Source organism: Polypterus senegalus, chromosome 8, assembly GCF_016835505.1.
Source record: "Polypterus senegalus isolate Bchr_013 chromosome 8, ASM1683550v1, whole genome shotgun sequence".
Taxonomy (NCBI): domain Eukaryota; kingdom Metazoa; phylum Chordata; class Cladistia; order Polypteriformes; family Polypteridae; genus Polypterus; species Polypterus senegalus.
The window spans coordinates 174,650,614-174,675,539 of record NC_053161.1 but is presented as its reverse complement, the minus strand read 5'-3'; the positions used below and the strand labels follow the sequence as shown (position 1 = coordinate 174,675,539).

At 35.8% G+C, this 24,926-nt stretch overlaps 1 protein-coding gene across 1 annotated transcript in view; it reads right to left on the bottom strand.

Annotated features, from left to right (window-relative positions):
• Nucleotides 1–6,997, bottom strand: part of LOC120533476 (gastrula zinc finger protein XlCGF57.1-like) — an 87,527-nt gene extending 80,530 nt beyond the window's left edge. The window contains exon 1 of the mRNA XM_039760392.1: nucleotides 6,899–6,997. The gene's annotated coding sequence lies outside the window, so the exon portion shown is untranslated. The remainder of the gene's footprint in view (nucleotides 1–6,898) is intronic.
• Between the last annotated feature and the right edge of the window lie 17,929 nt (nucleotides 6,998–24,926).

The following is a 24,926-nucleotide window of genomic DNA, read 5'->3' as shown; positions in this document are numbered from 1 at the left end:
ATTGTGGGGAGATACCACGAGACACTTTAACTGAGCCATTACTTCACTTATAAACCATCATACTTGCTTTAAAAAAATAAACAATTAGATTTAAAATTTTGTACAGTTGCCCTAAATTCATAAATAATTTTTGTCAAAATATAAATTCATGTCTTTTTGTGTGAAATACCTTTTGAAAATCCAGAAATAGAATCACTGGGTCTCCAGAAAGCAATTCATTATATTCAGTCAAGTCTAAAATCGAACAAACATTATTAGAAATATAAAGATCTTTAACATAACTTGACTGACATTCGTCAACAAGGTCATTTATCCCACATTTCTCTGAAAGTTGAAATTAAAAAATATGAAATGTGATCTGTAAACATTTTATAAAATTCTGAGGTTACGTTATCGTTCCCAAGTGATTTATTATTTTTTAAATTCTTTTTTTTTTTCCCATTTATTAATTTTATTACAATCAATACATAGCAATCAAGTTTTTACAAAAAAAAGAATTATGTTAAGAACAGATCGATCCCCACCCCTGAGAGAGAGAGCAAGCCAAACGGTGGAAGATTTAAGGCTTGTAAAAATACCTAAATTAATAAATTCTCTGTGCTTTATAAACTTATTTTAAAATATTACTGATTAGATCCTGCCATGTTTTGAAAAAAGTCTGTACAGATCCTCTAACGGAGTATTTGATTTTTTCCAATTTTAAATAATATAACACATCAGTTTCCCACTGACTTAAAAGAGGAGAGTTTGGGTTCTTCCAGTTTATCAGAATAAGTCTGCGTGCCAACAGTGTAGTGAATGCAATCACAGTTTGTTTGTCTTTCTCCACTTTAAGACCCTCTGGAAGAACCCCAAACGCAGCTGTTAATGGGTTAGGAGGGATTGTGAGTCCAAGGCTGTCTGAGAGGTAATTAAAAATTTTTGTCCAGAATAATGTTAATTTGGTGCAGGCCCAGAACATGTGACCCAGTGAGGCTGGGACTTGGTTGCAACGCTAAGCAGGTTGGATCATGCCCTGGAAACATTTTGGAGAGTTTTAGTCGAGACAGATGTGCTCGATATATAATTTTGAGTTGTATAATTGTATGCTTTGCGCATATGGAGCTCAAGTGAATTCTCTGCATTGCTACTTTCCACTCCTTTTCTGATATATTAATTGAGAGGTCTTTTTCCCAGTGTACTCTTGGATCTTTGAAAGGGAGGGATTGTAAAATGATTTTATATATTGTAGAGATGGAGTCTAATTCCTCAAAATTGAGCAATATGTTTTCCAGCGTGGATGAGGGTGCAAGATGAGGAAAATCTGGAAGGTTCTGTTTAACAAAGTTCCTGATTTGAAGATAGTGAAAGAAATGTGTAGCTGGAATGTTAAATTTGGAATGTAATTGTTCATAGGATGCAAAGACGTTGTCTATATGAAGATCTCTAAGTAAGTTAATTCCAAACTTTTTCCAGATATTAAAAACTGCATATGTTTGTGAAGGTTGAAAGAGGTGGTTCTCTTGCAGGGGTGCCACAAAAAGAAGCTTCTCCGTCTTAAAATGCTGTCTACATTGGTTCCAGATTCTAAGTGAGTGGAGCACAATTGGGTTATTAGTGTATTGCCGATAACGTGTGTTTATTGGAGCGCAGAGCAGGGAATACAAAGAAGTACTGCAGGATTTTACTTCTATTGCGGTCCATGCCTGTGTATGTTCTTCTATTTGTGTCCAGGTTCTTATCGACTGTATATTTGCCGCCCAGTAATAAAACTGGAAGTTAGGTAGAGCCATGCCACCTTCTGCCTTTTGTCTTTGTAGGGTCGCTCTTTTGATGCGTGGATGTTTTGAATTCCAAATAAATGAGGTTATTGTTGAATCTAATTGCTTAAAGAACAATTTATTAATGTATATTGGTATGTTTTGAAATAAAAAAAGCAGCTTAGGAAGAATATTCATCTTAACAGTGTTAATTGTTCCAGCTAGTGTGACATGAAGGGTTGATGGCCTATTTCATTTACATTTATATTTATATGCTTGGGTCCAAATATTTCAACGACCTCGTCAAGATTACTATCTAACAAAGTTGTTTATAAAAAAATTGTAGTAAATTCTTCAATTAATGTAGGATTCTCAAAAAGAACAAAACAAATTATGAGCTTTCACAGCCTGTTAATTTTACCCCTAAAAAAAGTATATATTTTTTCTCCTTTTTCCAACCACTGTCTTGTTGATCTCCCAAAGCCCTCTACTGCCTGATAAACATTTAAGTTCTTAGCTTCTCTGTATCCAGCTACATACATATATACAAACACGCTTTTCTTGAGATTTAAAGAATCTATTTTTTTTTTTTAAATTAATTTATATTTCAGACAAGACCACTACCAGTCAAAAGGTAAGCAGTAAACTGTTTGAGGTTTACATTTAAAGTTGGTTAGCAACAACTGAAAAAGGGAATTTCAGGGAAAATTAATCAGTTACAACCTACAGATGTTCTGCAGAAATTCAAGTAAATGAAGTCTTGAACGTTGAAGCAAACAATTTGCAGAGGTGTCCCAACTTGTGTTGATTACTTACAAGCCCTCTGTGTGTCTTAAAGCAGAGCTGGACAAGACTGTTACTACACATCCTGAAGTACTACTTGGACAATATTCCAGTGATAATGGCAAGACAATGGCAATTAACAAATCAAATGAGGCAGGGCATCATATCCATTAGATGTGTAGGCCTTTCAATTAGAGAAGTGTATAACGGTATATGACTCCATCCCAGATGCGTTTTCCCCTTACCACAAAGTTGACCACATCAGTGTGACTAATGTATGTATGTGTGTGTATATATATATATATATATATATACACACACACATACATACATATCTAACAGTTTATTATCTATAAATGAACTAAACATATCAGACATGATAACTGCATATTGCACTAATTAAATCATAACACTGACCCTCCAGTGACATTTCAAATGCCAACTTAACAAAGCAAATGGCGTTGACTCCATCTGTACCTTATTAAAAGTAAAATGAGAGAATTCCTGCCTAAAAATATGTCACTAATACTAACTAGTTAATAAAACACAATGCAACAAGCCCCTTGACGTAAGAGATACTTGTATGTTCGGTAAAGGGGCTGAACATTCTGTCCTACAGGTTTATTTTTAACCAAAAAAGAAATGTAACCAATTGTATCTTACATATTGTAAGTCACCTTGAATAAAGATATCAGCCAAATAAATAAAGGTAAATGTAGTTGAGTGTTTGACCACTAGTTTTGGAGAAGTCCATTATTGAGCATGAATTAAATAATCGTAGTCAGTTCCCTTTTCAAAGCTGTTATATACAATTAATGTTGATAATACATCCATTAACTCAGTTAATGAGTCTGTAACTACAAGTTATACTATATTATATAGGTATAGTAGGTACACTATATTAATCCCCGAGGTGATATTGTCTTTTCGCAAGACCTTTATGGGACAGAGTGTGTGGTCGGCCATTGTACAGCAAGAGCCCCTGAAGAAATTTTCAGTTTAAGGGCTTCGCTCAACTGTACTTCTAGCATAAAGAGATTTGAATTGGCATCCTACCAAATACTGGCACATGTAAGAGATGGATACCATCATTAGTAGAATAAAGTGGTTATGAACCAATCTATTATTAAATAAACTCAACTACACTCATAGGTTTGTATTCTCAACAAAAACAAATCATTAACTAAATCAACTGATCTCTTAAGAATTCTTAATGTAATCTCAGTTTGTTATTCAATTTTCTATGTGTAGCTTTTTCCGATTTTATCTTGCGTATTAAAAACTAAGAATCGTAGGCCTTATATTAATTATATCAATTGTCATGTCATGTATTCTTGGCATGTGTAGACTTTTCTTTTTTTTAACAAAAAGTAAACGATCCTACACTACATGTCTCACACAAATACTCATTTAGTTGGAAGAATTCAAATGCAGTATTTCAATTGTCAGCACTTTCTTGTTAGCCTGTGTTACATGAGCTTCAATTTGTGGTGAACATGGTCTGCTGGATTTTTGTTAGATTTTTAATTTCTAATTCACAACACATTTTCTATGTTTCCTTTGAGAATTCATACAGACTTATTAATATTAATTATGTGGAGTTTTTGATTGAAGTTTTTGATTGAATTTTGAAGTTTGACTAAACTTTTATTTTTCCTAAAACTTTTAAACCTGACCATAACAACTCTGATAAGATGGTGGTTCAAGCTTTATTATGACATTTCAAACAAATTCTTAGGAACAGAAATAACCAGTGATATTGGCCTGTGTTACGATTTGAACATCCCCAGTCCTGAACTAAGCTGGTATGGGGTAGCGCAGCCCTAAAAAAATATGCTGTGGGGGGCTCTACATTTAATAAGGTAAAACATAATCACAGTACTATTAAACAGTGAGAGGACAAGATGTCATTAAATGAACATCTGACCTCAAACTATGGTGTGCTCTTCATCCTGTGGACTGTCAGGCATTTTGTCAAATCAGTAGATGTAAATACAGAAGAGCGGGTCTTCAATTTAGGAAATACATGTTGGTTACAAATTACAAAGAGTTGCTAAAGCACATTTAAAGATATAAAGATTATAACAAGTGAGGGATAGCAGTAGGATTACGGCACACGAGGAACAGTTTTTAATGAGACAAACATCTAATCTTTATTTTGGAAGGCCGTATCAACCACAGGTTTCCAACTTTTACTAAATTTATAAAACATGAAGAGAATTGAACTGGTCAGTACAGTAGAAAGAACACTGCAAGTGTAAAAAACAAATACAACAGTGGCAGGTATCAGGATGAGCTAAAAAATCTCAACTCACTGATTTAAAACTTTAAAGAAGTTTTACAAACCACACAGGTAGAGACCCTTTTAAAAAAATATAAGGCTTGTAATTCTTTAAGCCAATACACTGCTACAATGGCTGCTCACTTACTACTAATTGAGGGTTTACTGTCAATGTAGCAGCTTCTGATGTCTACTGTGAGTAATCAAACATTTGGAAGGACTTCACATTAATAAAAACTATTATTTCTGAAAATTTCCTCCTCAAATTCAAAGACAACTAAATGTATATAATCACAGTAAAGATGTGACGTAAAATACTCAGTGAACAAGCATCTTTGTGGACTTTTATTAATTCACATAATCTTTTCCTGTCCACTTTATTGAATTCTTTTCCAATATAATCTACTTCTGTCCACAGCTATAACTTTAATTATGACCTCACAGATTGAAGACTCAAGGAGTGTCGTATATAATGGGCATCATATGTGTGAGTAGAGAGTTTAGAAATTAAACTGTCAGGAAAAAAATGCTTAAAAATAATGGTGGACAGCAACTAAATTGTGCGTCTTAACGGATATTTGCAGATCTTATTTCCAAGTCTCTGAAACAGAACTTTATTGACGTTTCCAACAACACAAATCCAGTAGTAAGTTTATCAGATCCATCACATGGAAGTAAATGTTGCACGCAAACACACAAAACCATAAGGAAAAAAAAAACATTTAAAAATAGTAATAAACTCCTACTAAATAACTTCTCCCAGTATTGAGACCTTGAGTGCCTCACTCATCCTTAGTGCTGCAATGTCTGGAGATCTGTGCTCCTCAGTGACCAATGTACCATGGGTAACCCACATGGGGAGGGGCCAGACAAAGAACAACCAATTACTGACGCTCATGAAGATCTTAATTAAATCAAGCAGACCCTTGCTGAGATGAGGGATGCCAGGCCAGTCTGTGGTGTTCACTTGAGTTCCTAGTGGCACAAAAAGGTGACCCACACACCCTGGCCGAGCTCAGTGTGATAAAACTACATATAGTGAGCAGCCGCCATATGCGTTTTACCATCCAACTCACGTCTATATCTAGTACAAAGTACACAGAAACTGATGTCAGTGAGATATGGGAAGAAAATCAGAGTAGCTGTGCAAGGTAGGAACTGACTACGGGATATCGTAGGATAAAAGTGCATGCGTATCCACTACCATAGTAAGTCAGGTTAGGTTTGCCAGCCCACTAAACCTGGGAATCTTTAGAAATAAGGATGAAAAAAAGAAATAAATGAATAAATAGGGAACACATGGAGAATACATACAGACCAGAAAATTTATTTTGCTGGAACTGTAAGCCAGTAATACCAACCACAAATCTCTATTAACCTCCCAATATTCATCAACATGCATTACTGGTTTTGGATTTTAGCACCAAAACAGACTTTTTCACATGACACGAGCTAAAAGAGAAACCAAACAACATCCATATACTTTTTCATCCATGCAAAGCATGTAAATATATGCCGACTACATTGAATTAAGCAGGTTTCAGAATTCTAAGCCGTGTATATAAATACACACATACCGATTATGGACGCCCGTCATTAACAGATATGAACATTACATTTAGACTTCTCCAGGCGGGTTACACCCGAGGAATACCGGCACGACAGCGCTACACTTTCTCTCCCTCTATACATTTGTTTTCGTTCTTGGTTTCGCATGTACTTCGACTTTTCTCCACGGTCGTGGACTCCAGTTTGTTTCCGTTCGTGTTTGTCTTTTTCTGATCTTAAGTGTAAAGCCCGACTAACTCCTCGCTACTTTCTGAAATGCCGACCGATAACGAACACCGTGGAAAAGTAAAGCAGAAAGGAAAGTACAAATTAAAGCGCTGTGTGTGTTACTGAAATTAACGAGATAGACACAAAGGGCCTGCTTCCCTCTACTTACTTCCTTTAACTGGAGAGGACGGAAAGTCACGCATTGGTAAACTTCCGTACCCAAACCACGAATAATGACTTCCTTTCAAAACTGACTCCGTCTGCAGCAAATGAAAAATCCACATTCATAACATGACGACCTCAAACTCATATTTCTTACCTTCACCCCGTGTGCGATGTGATACTTTTTAAAGCCGACCTACACAGCAGCCTGTTTTACTTTGCTGAATACAAGCGAGAAGCGCGCGCCGACTTCCGTATCTGCCGCTTCGGCGACGTCACGGGTCAAAGTACTCCAAGTACGTCATCAAGGGCGACGAAAACGGTATCGTCCCAAAACTTGCAATACTATCCTGATCTGCGGTGCCTGTCCGAGTTGCGCGGTCCCTGTGTCTTACAGGATTGAATATCAAATTCTGTTATTGACCTGCCCACCAAGGTCCTCTGATTCAATGCTGCAGACCGGAGTAAAATGGGCGTGAATATCATTTTCGACTTCAGCCATTCATATATTAAATTTGCGCACGTCAGTCACTGATCAGCCAATCGCAAATTATACGTGGCGGTCAATCACCGTTTTATTCAAAAAATCGACAATCGGTGTTTTTTTGTCATTCATGGGTCACTTTAGCCAATTGCCTTATGGAATACGTAAAAAGAAAGGTGGGAGTATTTTCTAAAGGTGGACGGTCAAGATAAAGTGACTGTAAGAGACAGAGTGTATATTCGTAAAATACATCAGCGATGATAGTCTACTAGTGCCAATATCTTAAACTATAACACTCTATCGAGCGCATTATTAAGACTGCAGTGTATTTTTACCACCGTCATTTACGATTAGCGGTTCTGAAAAAATAATGATAATAGTTTGGATATGAGATATCTATTGTTACTAAACAACATCTGAAGAAAATTTAAATGAACATAACAACACAAATTTGTGTCCGCCTAATATTAGTGGATTGACGTGGATTTAAGTGTGGACTCTACTTCTTTAAGTCAGTCAGATAAAAACAAAGGTTTGACTGTTGGTGTTTACTCGAATGTCCAAATGACATTTAAGTGTCACCTTAAAGACGGGCTATAAACGTATTACAATTTTAAACGTTGAATAAACTGTCAGTGCTAAATCTTTTCTACTATAATACACAACCATAAAATGTGTTTTAGTACTTTCATGACTATTTATCAACTTTTATTTATTTATGTATTCCTATTCCATTGTCGCCCCTTCTGCCTGCAGATCAGCGTCTGTTCTTTGTTTGCTGATGTCTGTCAAATATTCTGCGGTCTTCATGTCTGTTCTCAACACACCAGCAGCTCTAGTCAGTTTCTTGTCTGTGGATCTCGTATTCAAGTTTGTTTTTCGCTGTATTATGATTACAGAATATTACAAATCACATACTTGACACTCTCACGTTCAGGTATCAGGGAACAGACATCGTTAAGAAAGTTGGCAATAAAATTGTGACTTTAAAGAATCCATTGGCAGTCTCTAAATGGTATCAATGATAAATGTAAGAAACACAGTTATCATATCACATTTCAATTATTATTTTTATATTGAAGTTTATTATGTTAAACGATCTGTGAAGAACAAATATTATGCCTTTGAAAGAGTAATAATTTTGCAGTTTTTGTGACTGTGCACCTGTTAATCAGGGTATTCAATTATTTGACTTAATTGGACCTTTATCACGTTTGGGATTTTAAATACCTCTTTAAGATCATCAAATATATGTTTATTATAATACAGATTATATATGCAAAGTTACATTTAGAGAATAAAACAAGGCAGATTTTTGTTCATATCTCATTTATCCTCCTTTTGACTCCATCAGGTCCCAGTGGTGTGCTGAACACATCAGCCTGTCTTTAGGGTCTCTGAGACTGGAGGAGGCCAGGAGTCCAACTGTACAGCAGGCACTGACGGGCATCAGCATCACAACTGGTAACAAGATAGAGATGGCAGATAGTTCAGCTGGACATAATCCTATATGACTACACAAGCAAACGGCACATTAAGAGCACACAGAGTCTGTATACTCCAGTATGGCCCTGACATAACAACCTGTACAGCTGTAAACGACTCCACTTTACTGGTCAGTTTACCACACACTGCACTGAGTCTGTCACATCTGAACCATTAAATCATTCAGTCTGAACAGCTGGGAATTTATTTTGGCAATGATATTTCTGGTAAGGCATTTTGTTTCTTGTTTGTCATAGTTTAAACTGAAAAACTGGTTTACATCAATGAAGTTTTCTATAGGATATATATATGTAGAATATATATATATATATATATATATATATATATATATATATATATATATATATATATATATATATATATATATATACACAGTATGTTATATCTTTATCCACCCATTAATTTTCAGAAATTGTATGGTCTAAATTTATATGGTCACAAATGGCCAAAGCTTACAGAAGCAGCAGCACCTTGTAGAGGAGGTCGCTTACACACAGATCCAAACTCTCTTATACTAGGAAATAAATCTAAGGTTGTCAGTTAAACTAGAAAGGAAATGTTTGTAATTGGAATACCCAGGGTAAACATGCCAGTTGTACACAGTAATTCATATCAGACCCTAGATCCACAACACAACAACAGCTTTTGATTACCTTTATTTATATGATTACGTAAGTGAGTGAGTTTATTGGGAATTGTTTCAAAATATTCTATAAAAATAGCATTTTTTTTTTGTAAATTGATTATAGTACCTTTCAGATGGTGCTCTTGTCCTCTGAAGATCATACCAGTTGATTACATCTTGCAGATCCTCCTTTTTATTGTGCATAGTAATATTCCTTAAACACCCAGCTAGTGTCAGAAGATTGCTGCACTTTTCAACTGCTGTCAACAGTTCCTGTGCACATTCTGGTTTGTGCCATCTAAACATTTTAACAGAAAATGTAATAATCACTAGAAACACTTGCTCACTTGAGAAAACACCCTGTTCATACCTCAGACAGCAAGCATTTTATTTCTTGATCACTTATATATCTTCAATATCTGCTTGTACATTGTCTGAATCCGAAACAATGGCATGATATAACACTGGAGCAAAGAAGTGTGGTGATGGTCCTCCATGCACAATACTCATTGCTATTAACTGCCCTGTATAGAAATTGCCATTTTCCCTTACGGGTGTTGGACAAAGAAAAGTGCATTTGAAATCAGATTATGTCAATAGATAGAAAGGGGGAAAAAAACTTTGGGCCACAACACACAAAACTTTCTCGGTGCATGGCATGATAGAGTTTGCTGTTTGTCTGGACATGTGAACGCAGGACTGTCTCTTATAGGCTGAAGTGATAACCTGATCAATTCTCTCATTGGTCCTCCTAAATCCACAGCACCTTCAGAATTCCCATCATCATCAGTAAATTTGATGTCAAGTCGTTTTTTAACAGAAAAATATGGCCTTCTCATTGCTCGCAAAGCCCCATCCCAGACATTTTTTCTATTGCTATTAAAACGAACAACTTCATCCATGTTGATTACTTTGTACAGTAAGTGCAGAATATCCTGGACACTGAAACAAAACTTTGAAGAATTACAGATGTGACATTGAACAATGTAACTTACTTGGCAGCTGTGTCACCTTTTAAGGATTCGTATATGTCTTGATTGAGCAGCTCATCTTCTGAGTCACTTGAAATGTCCATATTGATTAGATTTACGTAGTCTCCAATGATGAATGCAAGAACAAAATATTTTACACTGTAAAAAAATTTCAAAGGGTTACCAACTTTCACAAACACTGCTCCTAAATACCAGTACAAGACACATGCTCTGGATCAATATTATCTGAAGATGCCCTGTGTAGCAACATGTTTTCATCACTGCTTGCTGTGGAACGTGACATACATGTAAATATCTCATTACCAGAGACCGCTGGTAATCCTTCATCTAAGAGTTGTGCTTCACTTGGTGAATCATTACGTAGTTGTGTCTGCCTGAGTAAAGAAATGACAGATAAGCAGGTAATTTTTTTGTCACAGTTGTCTCACTTTTAAAAAGGTGTGTTTCACAGTCATTTCAGAATTCTCATTTGGTAAATACTGTTTATAATACGTCCTTTAATATTCAGGAAGGAAAGGTGCTATGTATAATAATCTAGTGGCTCTACAATTGCTGTTTATAACCACAGGGTACCTATGCATTAAATATTGGTGTACACCGGGCAACAAATTATTATTGGGAAAGAGGTGGGCACCTTGTGCTTTAAAGCACAGAGCTTTAGCCATGAAGCCACACTGCTTACTGCACCCGAAACATGCACTGAACATGAAACAAATATACTTTAAATAAACTTTGACTCAATTAACAAGGAGTTGTGGATTATATGAACCTTCAGATTTTCAGTATTATGGCTAGCTTTGGGTACATGCACTATTAGCAAATCACTAGCACTGTAGCATAACCAAATCAAACATAACAGGCATTTATAAATACTAAAAGTTTGAAATGTACAAAAATACTTCAAAAGAATATATATACTGTAGCTAAAAGAAAGAGGGCATAACATATTTTGGAGTAAGGAAACACCATAATAAATATGAATGTGGTTGCTCAAATTGCTATTATAGTGAATTCTATCATTCAAAATATTTGAAGTTATTTTTATGGTACTTTTGTACTAAACGGCATGTCTGATATTATTTCTGGAACCTCGTTCAATATAGGAAAATTCCGTTAATGACATTAATTTATTATGTTACAAAATAAATGATTATCAATAACGTAACAATCAGCAGGCATGAAAATGAAGGTCTAAACTTTCGAGTTCTCAGTAAAAGAAACTTTTGAAAGTGTTTGTATTGAACAATTCTTTAAATGATCCAGCTTATTATACAGTTCATACCTTCATTTCTATTGTCTGTCTTGAATTGTGTTTTCTTAATTTTGTTCTACGCTGCTGCTATAACGTTGATAAATTTCAAGTGGAGTTATTAAACTTTCAAACGTTTACCTGGTTTTTAATTTTAATGCATAAGTGTTCACCCTGGGACCCTAACTTATAAGTATGTACTTATCCAAAGAAGTGAAGCAAATCTCTTAAATTGCTTAATAGATAATATAATGTTTGTTTTTCTAAAGAAATGTAAAACTTTGTATTATTGAAAGTTGCACTTCCATAAACCGTCTTTTTTATTTATTTTGGAACTGAACTAACAGATTTTAAACTTAATTTTAAAAATGTTTGTTTGGGTTGATGCAATAATTACAAGTCCATTTTTTAGTGATTTTAAATCCTTTAATCACCATTTCTTGTACTGCATTAGGAATTTGTCATTTGTCGCATACCCCAACTTACTCTCCAAACGGTGATATACTTTTTTGTAAATAAGATTACCGTTATTAAGTCATCGGTCTCACTGCTTGCTCAGATTCAACTCTTCCCATAGTGTGTTCCGCTGTCTTTGACCACTTTGTGCCTGTGTGTTTCATCGTCTCTGTTGTCTGATTTGGTGCAACGCCTGAATCCTACAAATTGCCCCCTGAACTGTGTCCCCTCTCGATTAGTTAAGGAGTTTTTTGATTCTGTCAGACCAAGTATTGTTACCTTAATAAATGCTAGCTTGATTTCTGGTTGTGTTTCTGCTGCCTTGAAACACGCTGTGGTGCAGAGACGTATTATAAAAAACAAAATAAAGACCCTCTTAATGTGTCAAGTTTCAGGCCAATTTCTAAAATGCCTTTTTTTATATGAAGTCTTAGAAAAAGTTGTCCTAACTCAAATATTTCTTGATGAAAATAATATTCTGGAAAAACTTCCAATCCAGATACAGATGTTCTTACAGCACTGAAACATCCATGTTAAAAGTTAACAGTGACCTCCTCTTCCCAATTACTAATGCTGGAGATTCTGCCATTCTTGTACTGCTAGATCTTACCTCAGCTTTTGATACCGTGGATCTTATGATTCTTATATCCTGCCTTGAACAGTATGTAGGCAACCAAGGTAATGCCCTGAAATGGTTTAAATCCTATCTAAGAAATAGGAGCGTTTCTATTCATTTGGGTGAGTTCTCATCCTCTGTAGCTTCTCTTACTTGTGGGGTTCTGCAGGGTTTTATCTTTGGACCAGCTATCTTTTTGATAGGCATGTTATCTTTAGGCTCCATTGTTAACAAGTATGGCTTCTCTATACTTATGACACTCAAATATATTTGCCTAAAATACAGACCCTCCATGCGTGTTTGAATGATATAAAAACCTGGATGGCAATGCATCTTCTTAAACTAAATGATAATTAAACTGCGATCATGGTGTCCTAAAGTTAAGAAAGTCTGAGTGTCTCTGATGTTGCTTTTGGACCCCTTACCATACACATATCATAAAGCTTCAGTTAGCCCAGGTGTGATCTGTTGCAGCTCTCAAACTAGACAAACAGATAAATTGTGAGGTTAAATGAAGCTTTTTCCAGCTGAGACTTTAAGGTAAAGGCTTTTCTTTCTTTCATGTACATTGGTTACATTTTCTCACAAAACAGTCATTTTCCTTTTTCCTCTCACATTATCTAAAAACAGATGCATGTCTTCCATATGTGAAATAAAGGATGATGAAGGCTCTAAAGACATATTCCCTCTCCTCTTCTTCTGGAAATTCAGCTAGCAAATCAGATTTCTGAAGGGCCTCCTCAATGTCGTCTTTGTCCATTGACATTAATGAAGGGAGTGAGATGTGCCCCCTGAAATGTTCTCAGCACACCACTTCTCTGCCTCAGTAAGATGCTGAAGGATTCCATGTTGTTAATACATTTTATTAAAAAAAAGAAAGAAAAAGAAAATTCTTTAAACGGTCATCATAAAGCTTAAAGTCTTTTCCTCCACATTTACAAGGAATGTAAGGAAAGTAAAAAAAAAAAAAAATGTACAGTATATTTAATTTGTTACACATTATTAACATTACTGCTTTCGATCACAGATTCTACAAGTCTTCAATGTTTGTTACCATACACTATTATTAACACACACAGCACACAATGCATTTCAAATGTTTTAAGGCGTTAAGAGTTGTACTAGCACTCCAGTTTGTCAGAAGATGTAAAACAGGCTGTTAGTCTTTTGGGCTTTGACTCCTACTGGTTATCAATTAACAGTCGGCATCTGAGACAAGCATGAAGTCTTTTTATACATTTTATTCACTACACCATAGGCATTGTAAGCCAGAAACAACAACATGTAATTCATCTTTCTTATTGAAGTTTATAAAATGAGGTGTCTGAACCTGCTCATCAGTGCCCTGTACTGGATGTTGGAGAAGGGAGGCTAACGTTTCTTCTATACTAATAAAAGGCAAAGCCCTCACTCACTCACTCACTCACTCACTCACTCATCACTAATTCTCCAACTTCCCGTGTGGGTGGAAGGCTGAAATTTGGCAGGTTGATTCCTTACAGCTTCCTTACAAAAGTTGGACAGGTTTTATATTGAAATTCTACGCGTAATGGTCATAACTGGAAGCAGTTTTTCTCCATTTACTGTAATGGAGATGAGCTTCAACGCCGTGGGGGTGGAGTTTCGTGTGACATCATCACGCCTCCCACGTAATCACGCAGTACATAGAAAACCAGGAAGACCTCAAAAAAGCGCTCAAGAAAACATGCATTATATAATTGAGAAGGCAGCGAAACAATAAGAAGCGAGTTCTGCTACTTCGGAAACAAAGCACGATGTAAACCTACACTTTAAATTAAGTTCATAGACAGGCTGCCGCTGGCGTTTGTAATTTAGTGCCTGCCCATATAAGGCCATCCGTCAGCGGCAATCCAATAGCAAACTGCCACGGGTAAATATTCACGGGTGAAGGACTGTGCTTATGGAGAGGAAGATGAGATGGTCAGGGTGGTGTTTGACACAAACTCAGCGAAACTGCCAGAGAAAGTTTTAAGTGCCAGGACTAAGGTAACATTAAATAAAGCTATGGACATAGCACGAGATGGCACCAGCACAGCTGGGAACCTTCGATGCAAGTACACCGAGTGGCTCACGTGAACTGATGCAGTGCACAGATAAAAGCAACAGTTCCAAAGAGCTGAACAAAACCGAATTACACAATTGAAAAGGCAGCAAAAATATGAAGCGTCTGATAAGCATATTCATAAATGCAGCTACTGTGGAAACAAAGCACACGGTGGAAAAAGTCAATGTCCCGCTAAAGGAAGACAGCGTAAAAAAAAAACCCGTGCATGCAGTTTGTCACATCACAGATAAAAAGGAAGACGAGCTGTTTATTGATGCAGTAAGGAACTAATCGATGAATGAAACCTCTTATCTTTACAACGATTGACAAACACGGAATGTAACTTGAACACATCGTACAAATACGAGCCTGATTGAAAGAAATAATGATAATCAAATCCTTGATGACAGCAACATTCAATAACACTCACAAAACAATTACTGTATATTGACAATCATGTTACGTTATTTTTAAAATGTTCCCTTTTCTTTTTCATAACTTCTACTTCTCCACTGCGATACACGGGTATATATATAAATGTATATCTATAGCCCGATCTACAATACATACTTTAGCATAGACAAGCGGTGGCGCAATTGTAGAGTCTTCGCCTCTAACTTCGAGGTTCGATTCCCGAGAGGGGGTGTACTGACTATGTACGCCCGCTACCCGATTCATTTTACCTTCCCATCTCCTTGGTTTGGGACGTATGAAAAAATATTAGGTTAACGCAGAATCATGTTACGTTATTTTTAAAATTTTCCCTTTCTTAGCACAAGCACAGTTGAGAAGCTTCGATGCATGTACTCCATAACGCGTTAAAAAATAACGCATTTAATCACACTTTCAATTCCAAGCAAACGGGAACTTTTGTCAATGCATGATTTCCTGGTACATCCATTACACTGATGCACACATCACAGCTACAAAAATGTTAGAGTCGGAATAAAGCGCGTTCCTACGACTGATCATTTCGACTACCGAGCGAAGCCTTGATAAAAGCATGGTTTTGTGCACACTGAAAAGCAAGCAAAATTAGATGCATTACAGAAAGCGGACTTTGTGGCTCTTACTGGGGATCATTGGACTTCCGTGACCGTTAGTAATTCTAAATACATCTAATTACAAAATGTTCAATGATCACACTGTTTTAGCCTAATGTACAAAATAATTTTGGCTAATGTTACTCAGAGTTTAAAGAGTAAGCTGGTCAAATTACCTTTTATGTTTCTGACTTATTTTTTTAAGAAGAAAAACTGCACTTTATGGTGAAATTTTGGTTATTATTATTTAAAGACAATACTATTCTGAAAATGTACTTAAAGTACTTAAACTACCACTTTATTTTTAAGTCTGCCCAATTTTAACCAGGGATGATATTTTTGTTTCTGTTTTGAATTCAAATGCAGTTTAAAAGCTTTTTTTAGAAATTAAAACAGCTTCAGTTTACAATATTCATGTCCATGTCTATTATTTGATTCTGTCGCCCACTAAAACCGTTTTAAATAAAAAAAAAAAACATTTGCGATTTGGGGCAAATTCGTGTGCGATTACATACGATTAATCAAGATTAATTCTTACACAGCCTCTAATTAATTGGATTAATTTTTTAATCGAGTCCCACCTAATATATATATATGTAGATATATATATGTAGATTTGTATATATATGTGTATATACAGTATATATGTAGATATGTATATGTTGTATATACAGTATGTATATATGTGTATAGATGTGTATATATATATATATATGTTTATATGTATATATATGTTTATATATGTGTCTGTGTGTGTGTGTATATATATATATATATATATATATATATATATATATATATATATATATATATATATATATATATATATATATATATGCCAGCAACACTCATGACAATTACAAAACAATTACATTGTCAATCATGTTACGTTATTATTAAAATGTTTCCTTTTCTTTTTACTTCTCGCTGCCAATGCAGCTATTTTGCTATATATATATATATATATATATATATATATATATATAAATAGATAGATATGACAACAACACTCATATCAATGACAAAACAATTACATTAACAATCATCTTACGTTATTTTTAAAATGTTTGCTTTTCTTTTTCATAACTTCTTTAACACACTACTTCTCTGCTGCGAAGCGCGGGTATTCTGCTAGTCTAAAATAAAAGACCTGCAAAACGCAGTGCTATGGAATAGAATAGCAAGACATTTGTTCACTTCAGAGCTAATGTAAGTCTTTACTCTGTCTTCTTGTTAATGGCTCAATAAAACATGAAAACAGAGAAAATAATATTTACCTAAGGAAATGTTAAAAAAAGAACCAAAAGAATAAGCACAATTAATGACCCTGTCCTGGCTGTCCATTATTTCTGTACCTTCGAATTTTTTGTTTGGTTCTTGGCTTCATTTAGAAGGGCGTTTGCTCGCTCAGTCCGATGTGAGCAGTTACTTCAATTATTTCAAAAAGAAGCACTAAGTTTATAATGGTAAGCATTTGGCTTATTTGTCTTTGATTTACAATATGGCTAAGTTTATTTGCCACATTACCGCAGAAGTGAATAAAAGTTACTAAAGGAAATTTAAATGTCATTTACCCCTTGGGGCTGGAGTTCTCAAGTAACATTCAACACCAGCACTTCCTCAAACCCGGCATGTCATTCTAAAGAGAACTGGGCAGAGTCACGTTGTTAAAAGGAGTTTAATGTTACAAAAATATTTATGCAAACCATTCTAAACATACATTTACAATATCTGGATTTTGAAAGGTAGGCGTTTCTGGAACTTCAAAACCACTATGGACAGTATGCTGAAATAAAAAAAAAATATATATAATAAAATAAATTAAACATATCACAAATATCCAACGCAAATTGTAGAAGGTGACAAAAATGGGAACCAGTAACCAGATATAATTCTCCCTCTACAAATACTACAATGAAAGAAGAGAGGACTAAAGTTGAGACACACCTCGTTAAAACTGAAGGGAGCCTCGAGGATGAAATATGGAGACACAATTAAATGGTCCTTTGGAAACCTGGACACAACATTAAATACAGACATAGAAAAATGATAGTTCAAATATGAAATGGTCATACCATCAACATGGAAATTTCACAGTAATGGCTAATCATCTGACTTGGAAGGCCCTAATACATCCATCCCTCAATTCTCCAACCCACTATATCCTACCTACAGGGTCACAGGTGTCTGCTGGAGCCAATCCCAGCCAACACAGGGCGCAAGGCAGGAAACAAACACCAGGCAGGGTGCCAGCCCACCACAGGGCACACACACACACACACCAAGCACACACTAGGAAGTCCCTAATACAAGGGGTAAAAAAAACTAATCAAAGAACAATATTAAATTACATGTGTTACATCTGTAAATAGTAAAACCTGCCAAACAACGGAAAATGCTCATCTTTTTACAGGGTAAACTGTATTTTAAAAAGTTCCAGTTCAGAAATCTAAACGTCAGTATTGTTTGCAAACACACACTCCTGACATTCATACAGTAAACTACCTGCACACTTGACAATGTGGTCTTCATGACTCTGAAGTCAGGCAGCAGGATGCTGTAGTCTCTTTGCTTTTTACAATGAGGGCACTTGGATTCATTTGGATATTTAATCAATGTAATCAAAGTTGGTTTTATATTCTCTGCCTTTACGAAGAAATGTGATTGTGGAAATCAAGACAAAAATAAAATGTAATACTAATTTGGCAGAAAGCGCTAACGTGCTTTTATAAATACCTAACTTAACTACAGAAAAATCAAGTTAAATAAGATATTTAACAAACGTTAATGACGACGATAAACATAAATACCTTTCATATTGTACACTAACATTGCAGATTCTCTACATAATAAATAAGTGAAAATGTTAATATAGATGAAATATTATGGCAAATATCAAAAAGAAATAATATAAGAGGTAAAAAAATAATTAAAACGATATGCTTAAAAATAGGATATGTCAGTAATGACGATAAACAGAGAACACTTGGATTCGTTATACAGTATATAATCGTACATCTCATTAGTTGTGTTTAATGGATCTAAAGTTTCTTTAAATATACGGAGCTGTTTATTCTGTGAGTCCATACCTGGTGTTCTGTTGTGATATTGTTCCGTGTCGGAAAACGTTTTCAGCTCCTTTTCTTTTTCGAATTGGAAAAACTGTACAGCAGCTCTTATTCTTCTCTTTCTATGGACTGTGGGCGGTCGTGGGGCGTGTCGCTACCCGATCTGCGTGCCTACCCGATTTGCGCGCGCAGGCATATTGAAAGCCTAACATGCCGTAAAGTGTTCACGCATGCGTTAAACAGATTGGGCAGAACCGTAAAGTGTGTGATGACGTAAACTTTCACTACGCACGCGCATGCAGATCGGGTCGGCAACGGGAACCAGGGAACATTAAAAACAAAAAAAAATCACTTTACGGCACGACCTGATCTGAACTGTGCATACAGCACAATTTGACATTACGGTTTATTCATTTTAGTTCCACATTAGTTGACCATAATGAAAATATTCATCCTGCAAAATAAACGAAGCAGCCTTTGTGGCGTAACGTTGATGACCAATGTTTAATCGCCGTAAGAAGAAGCTTAGGTGTGCACACCTGATGAGCCCCAATTAGGGCGAACTATACACTGTGTACTGTTTGTATTATTTGGCAGGTACTAATATAAATATATATATACAGTATGTATATATATATTGTATATATATATGTTATATAAAGCATGTAGTGTTTTTATTTTACCACTCACGTAATAAATCATATAAAGTTTCCTTTCCGTTTTGATCTATTGTTGCAATTTCCCTCTTATGTGCAAATTGTGTTTGTTTAAAAAAATCTTTAGCCATCAATTATTATTAATAAAATTGCAATTTATCTTAAGGCATCAAGTTTACAAAACCTAATGTATCCAACCAGTTTTATAGAAATATATGGTCCTTTTTCAAAAAAAGAAAAGAATTAAGACTGTGTTGCATGGCATTGTGCTGACTGTCCCTGTCCTTAGTATTAACTGTGACTGTCCGTCCACTTGTTAAAATTCTTTAATTCGTTCTCAGTTCTGCAGTCAGGTCAGATGCTGAAGAAATGAAGAGCATAAAGCCACTGGTTCAAATCCTCATTTATTCTAATGGCTATTAATCTTACAGAGAAGTTTAATTTTATACCCACAGACTTTAAGGAAGTGAGCTGTTATCATTTGAATCAATCTATTAGATCTATATATATTTTTTTTAACAGTAAGTGCTTGTTGCTGTAGTTCATATTTGTAATATGTTTGTTCTTAGTGATGTGTTTTTAATTTTATTTCAAGGCGTCTCTGTAAAACCCGCTGAGAAACCAACTTACCTATTAATATAATAAAACTGAACTGAATTTAACAGCTTTAAAATAAAATATTCTCCACTGAGCAGAATTTAAACAGCATGAAGTAGTTCAGTTTATGATGAACAACATGTGGACGGAGGGCAGTGATACTCATTCTTACAAGATTAATTAACACAACGCACCGCTGTTGGTGTGCAGACTCCTCGTCTCATGTCAGTGATTTTATTCACCCATATTGACACAGAGTCAGTTCATTATTAGAACTTAAAAAAAGGAAATACAATACACTTATCGTACATTTTTATTGAAGGAATAAATGGTACATTTAAAAATAAAAGTGAAAGATCTGTGAACAATGTTTCTCAAAAACAAATTATACACACCCATATTTATATGTATATATATTATGAGTAGAAAATTCAGTAATCATAAAGATGTATAAATGGGAAATGCATTTAACTAGAACACAACTACAATGAAAATGGCCAACAAGTGGTGGTGTTAAAAACTATTAGGGAAGGAGAACACAAATATATTTACATAGTAAATATATAGTATTTTTAAAAAATGTTAGCCAAGGTTTTGAACACAATAAAAGTGAATCATTAAATTTGTCAAAAAAGGAAAAATGCTATTTTAGCTTTATGAACAAGATGCTACTCAGAGTCAGAGTTCTTATCCAGCAATATTCCATAAAAATTCTGTTCTATTTAAACTGACATCTTTCCTGATCTGTCCTTTAACATTTGTTCACTAATAATATTTCTACATCACCTTTGCTTACAAGTGCAGCTCAAATTGCTCCACAAAAATATACAGTTACAAAGAAAACTGAAGGGATTATAAAAGTAAATGAGAAGCCAATGGAGGGGTCCTTGTCCTTTGTAATAAATACACTGCCTGGTCAAATGGCCGGGAAAAAAAAAAAATTGCAGCCTTGAAGGACACTGGAGATAATAAACCTCTGGGGTCCCAAGCTAAAGCCCACACAGACCCCCTCTGCACATCCCAGCATACATGATTGTGGCCGTCTCACTCCAATCACAATTCCATTTCAGGACGTCTTGTGAACTTTTCTTCTATCACAGGCAGTTGGAGTTGATGTAACAGACGGTGGAGACGCAGGGGGCACCATTGGAATAAACTGGAAAAAAACAACAGAGAAAACAGCAGAGGTTAGTGCCCAGTGCAGAGCTTACAAAGTGTACACAGCCATTTCTAAACTATTACAACCAATGCAAGTAATTAAGAAAAGCCAAATTAGAAAAGTGGGCTTGTTGAAGTTTTTTCGAAATGCTTGACATTTGTAGCCTGGCACTTCTCTATTGGCAAAGCACTCCAGATTTTGTTGTACAAGTACAGAAAGCTGCTGGTTTTTATGGTTGATCTTGGAATAAAAAGCAAAGTAACGTTTAAGAAAAGAAATGTTGGGAGAAGACACTCGAAAAAACAGGCAGGGTCTAAAATACTCAAAGCCTTCTAATTATTTAATAGAACCTTAAAATCAATTCTAAGTGAGACAGGCGGCCAGTGCAATGAGACCGAGACAAAAAGGCCAATACCTCGATCACTTGGCAAAGGCACAGCACATCAGACCAGAGATTGAGATGGAGGATTCTAGAAGTGTCAGGAGGGCCAGCCGCTACTTCAACATGGCACACATCTCTCCGTCCTTCTTCTTTAACTGCTGCCCCATAACACGAGACTCTTCTACTTCACTGTAACTGTTAAAAACATAAACACAGTAGATATTCACTCACAGAGTTCAAACATTAATAAAGTGTACTCTTACTTCTTATTCTGCCTCCTTTCTTGGTTCACCTGTAGATCAATTATTACCAAAGTAAACCATCACAATAGATAAAGGTCTGCTTAGAGTAAAGTCTAACTAATAATATTATTCTTAATTGTGTTTTTTTGTTGGATTTTGAAAGAACCCCAACTTAACTGTCATTATATGTAACATCATTTTTTTCCTTTTACATTACGCATACAGTAGACATTGTGTTATAATCTCTGTATATCTGAACTTCTAATGTGATGTGCTCAGGTGTCAGTACTTACATGAAGACATCTTTGTTTTTCACTCCTACCTTAGTTTTGTATTAATTTAAAATTAAGTCTCGGTTCTTTCAAAATCCAACAACAAAGCACAGTAACTTAAGAACATAAATGTTATTTTGCAAAACAGAACAACATCCCTGTTTAGTGACTGCTGGTACTGATGCTCCTCAGTCTCTGTGTTTGTGAGGATTCACACTCTGAGGCTTTCTGTCTAAAATTAAAAAGCGTGTTAGTTACTGGACAGAGTGAGCAGACATACAGTACAGTATTCAAGGCAGCAAAATATTACAGATCAAGTAATAAATATGGGGAGGCTTTGCAGGAATTGTGCACACATTACTTTTGAAACTGGAAGCCTCAGTAGTCTTACCTGTAGAAATAGCAAATCTAACATAAACTGCACATCATCTCGAATTGGAAATCTTAAAAACAGAAGAAAAGGACATCCAGTTGTGTCTCAGAATGCGGGTACACTGGCATCTATTGAGCCACATGGAGGGCTGGTTACCACGGACATCCTGTAGGGTCAAGAGAAAAATACAATAAAGGGGCATTGTACTTCTAACTGCAGCAATAAGAAATAAGTTATCTCTAAGGAGCAAGGCTCCTCCATTATATTCAGTTAAATGTATGTATGTGTACTTCTATAAGCTTATAACACATGACAACAGCAGGTGCCCAGCCTGTCACTGTGCCACATCAGACGCACACCACACTTCTCTGATGGCTTTGGATATAAATTTTAAAATTGCCTGTTTTCAACCATGGAATTTTTTTCTACTAAATAAGGTTAAAGAAATCCATTAACAATTTGTAATTATTATCCGCATCCTGCTTTCTTGTAATAACTTAGTTGTTGCTACTCTTGTATGTAATTTAGCCTTCATCATTATAATTTGTTAACTTTATTATGGAAAACTATTGCATTGATGTAATCTGATATCAACATAATAAAAAAAAAAAAGGTTTTGGAGGGCACACTTTACACCGGTCGAGTGTCAGTCCTGCTCTCCTAATTCTATTCCTAATTCGACACCTCGATTACATTGTTTTGCTTAACAATTAGCACGCCGTTCATTCTTTAAGATAAAAAAAATGTGGACAAATGTTAAAAGAAACACATCACCAAATGCTAATAGGGTGTTACGAAATAAATGACATACATCTATTAATCCATTAACCCAAACACGGAAAATGCTGTGATTTTTACGATTAAACCACGAGATTACGAAGTGGTTTAACTAAAAGTGATGTACTTACAAAAAGCTGTAGATTGCCATTATAAAGTTCACAGACACACGTCGCATTTCATTTCGCTACCTCTTCATTTGACTGGAGTGAAATTTTTCAGGCGACACATCTTCCATGACGTTCTAAAATTCAAACGTTTCCATCTTTTCCAGTAACAAGTCCACTTACAGACGGAGTTAAAGGACAACACAAAAATGACTCGCAAGTACAAATCAAACCTGACGAGTGACGTGTGTCGTAAAACATTCGACATGCGCAGAACAAATCGGGCAGCGTCGTGAAATGAATTTTTAATTAAGCAGAGCGCGCGCGAGACAAATCGGATGGGGACTCATGTCGCAAAGTAAAAAAACGCAGATCGGACAGGGTCGTAATAGTAAAGCTCTGCGCATGCGTGCGCATGCGCGCGCAAATCGGGTAGGCAACGCAGATCGGGTAGCGACAGGGCGGACTGTGCAAGGAGGGAGGCGTGGAAAGCCAAATCTGCGACCTGCAGCCGGAACCTTCTCCAATCGACTGCTGACTGCGTAATTACTGCGTAAAAACTAACAGTAATAAAAAAAAATGATCAGGAGTGAAATCTTAAAACCAATTTGAACTAAATAATTTTGAGAGATACTGTGGAATGATCGCATAAGAGATCTGTTCGGGAATCATCCCCACTCAAAATCGCCATCAAAATACGATGACTAATTGCAGACGGCAGCTCACGTATTTACATTAATTCATCTTCCATTCATTGCCATTTGACTTCCATGAACCTTTCCATTGAATAAGGTGATAACAAAGCCACTGTGGTAGATCAGGTTGAATTTGTTCTGCTGCACCAAACATTCAAAGGCGTCAATCCGGAGCACATCAGAGAGGCTGAGAGACACGGCGCAGATCAGTCACCGGCACACACGGGACACTCCAATGTGAGCAGCGCACATATCAAGGTCGGCATTAAAGATTGAGTGCTGAGGCAACAAAAAGCAGCGGGATAAACACATCTGGACCTGCTGTTAAAAAAACATTTGCTTTTAACAGCAGCATCCCTCCCTCGTGAACACATCTTCAAGGTCCGAACAGGCGATCAGTAAAAAGTTTTTTAGTCACAGCACAGTGCAATAATAAAACATTTCCTAAAACACATAGTTGTCCATTCTGTATCATTCCTAAGCAATCTTCCAGTTATAGAGGCGCAATCCCAGTTACTAACACATTAACACTCAAAGTAAGAACACATTCCACCTTATCAATTTAATATTTAAAAATTTAAACCGCTAAACTAGCCATCAACAAACTACAAAAACAGTTGAAATCGTTACTCAAATATTTTTTTGTTACAGACATAAAAGAAGAAGCACATTTCCATTTGATATATCTTTACTAGTGTTCTCGCCTTGCTCGCTCCCGGTCCACGTTTGAATTTGCTGTTTAATTAAAAAAAAAGAAAAACAGACTCTGTTTGGTCATAATCCACAGTGGGCGGACGTGGGTCCCGAACCCACGTATGCCT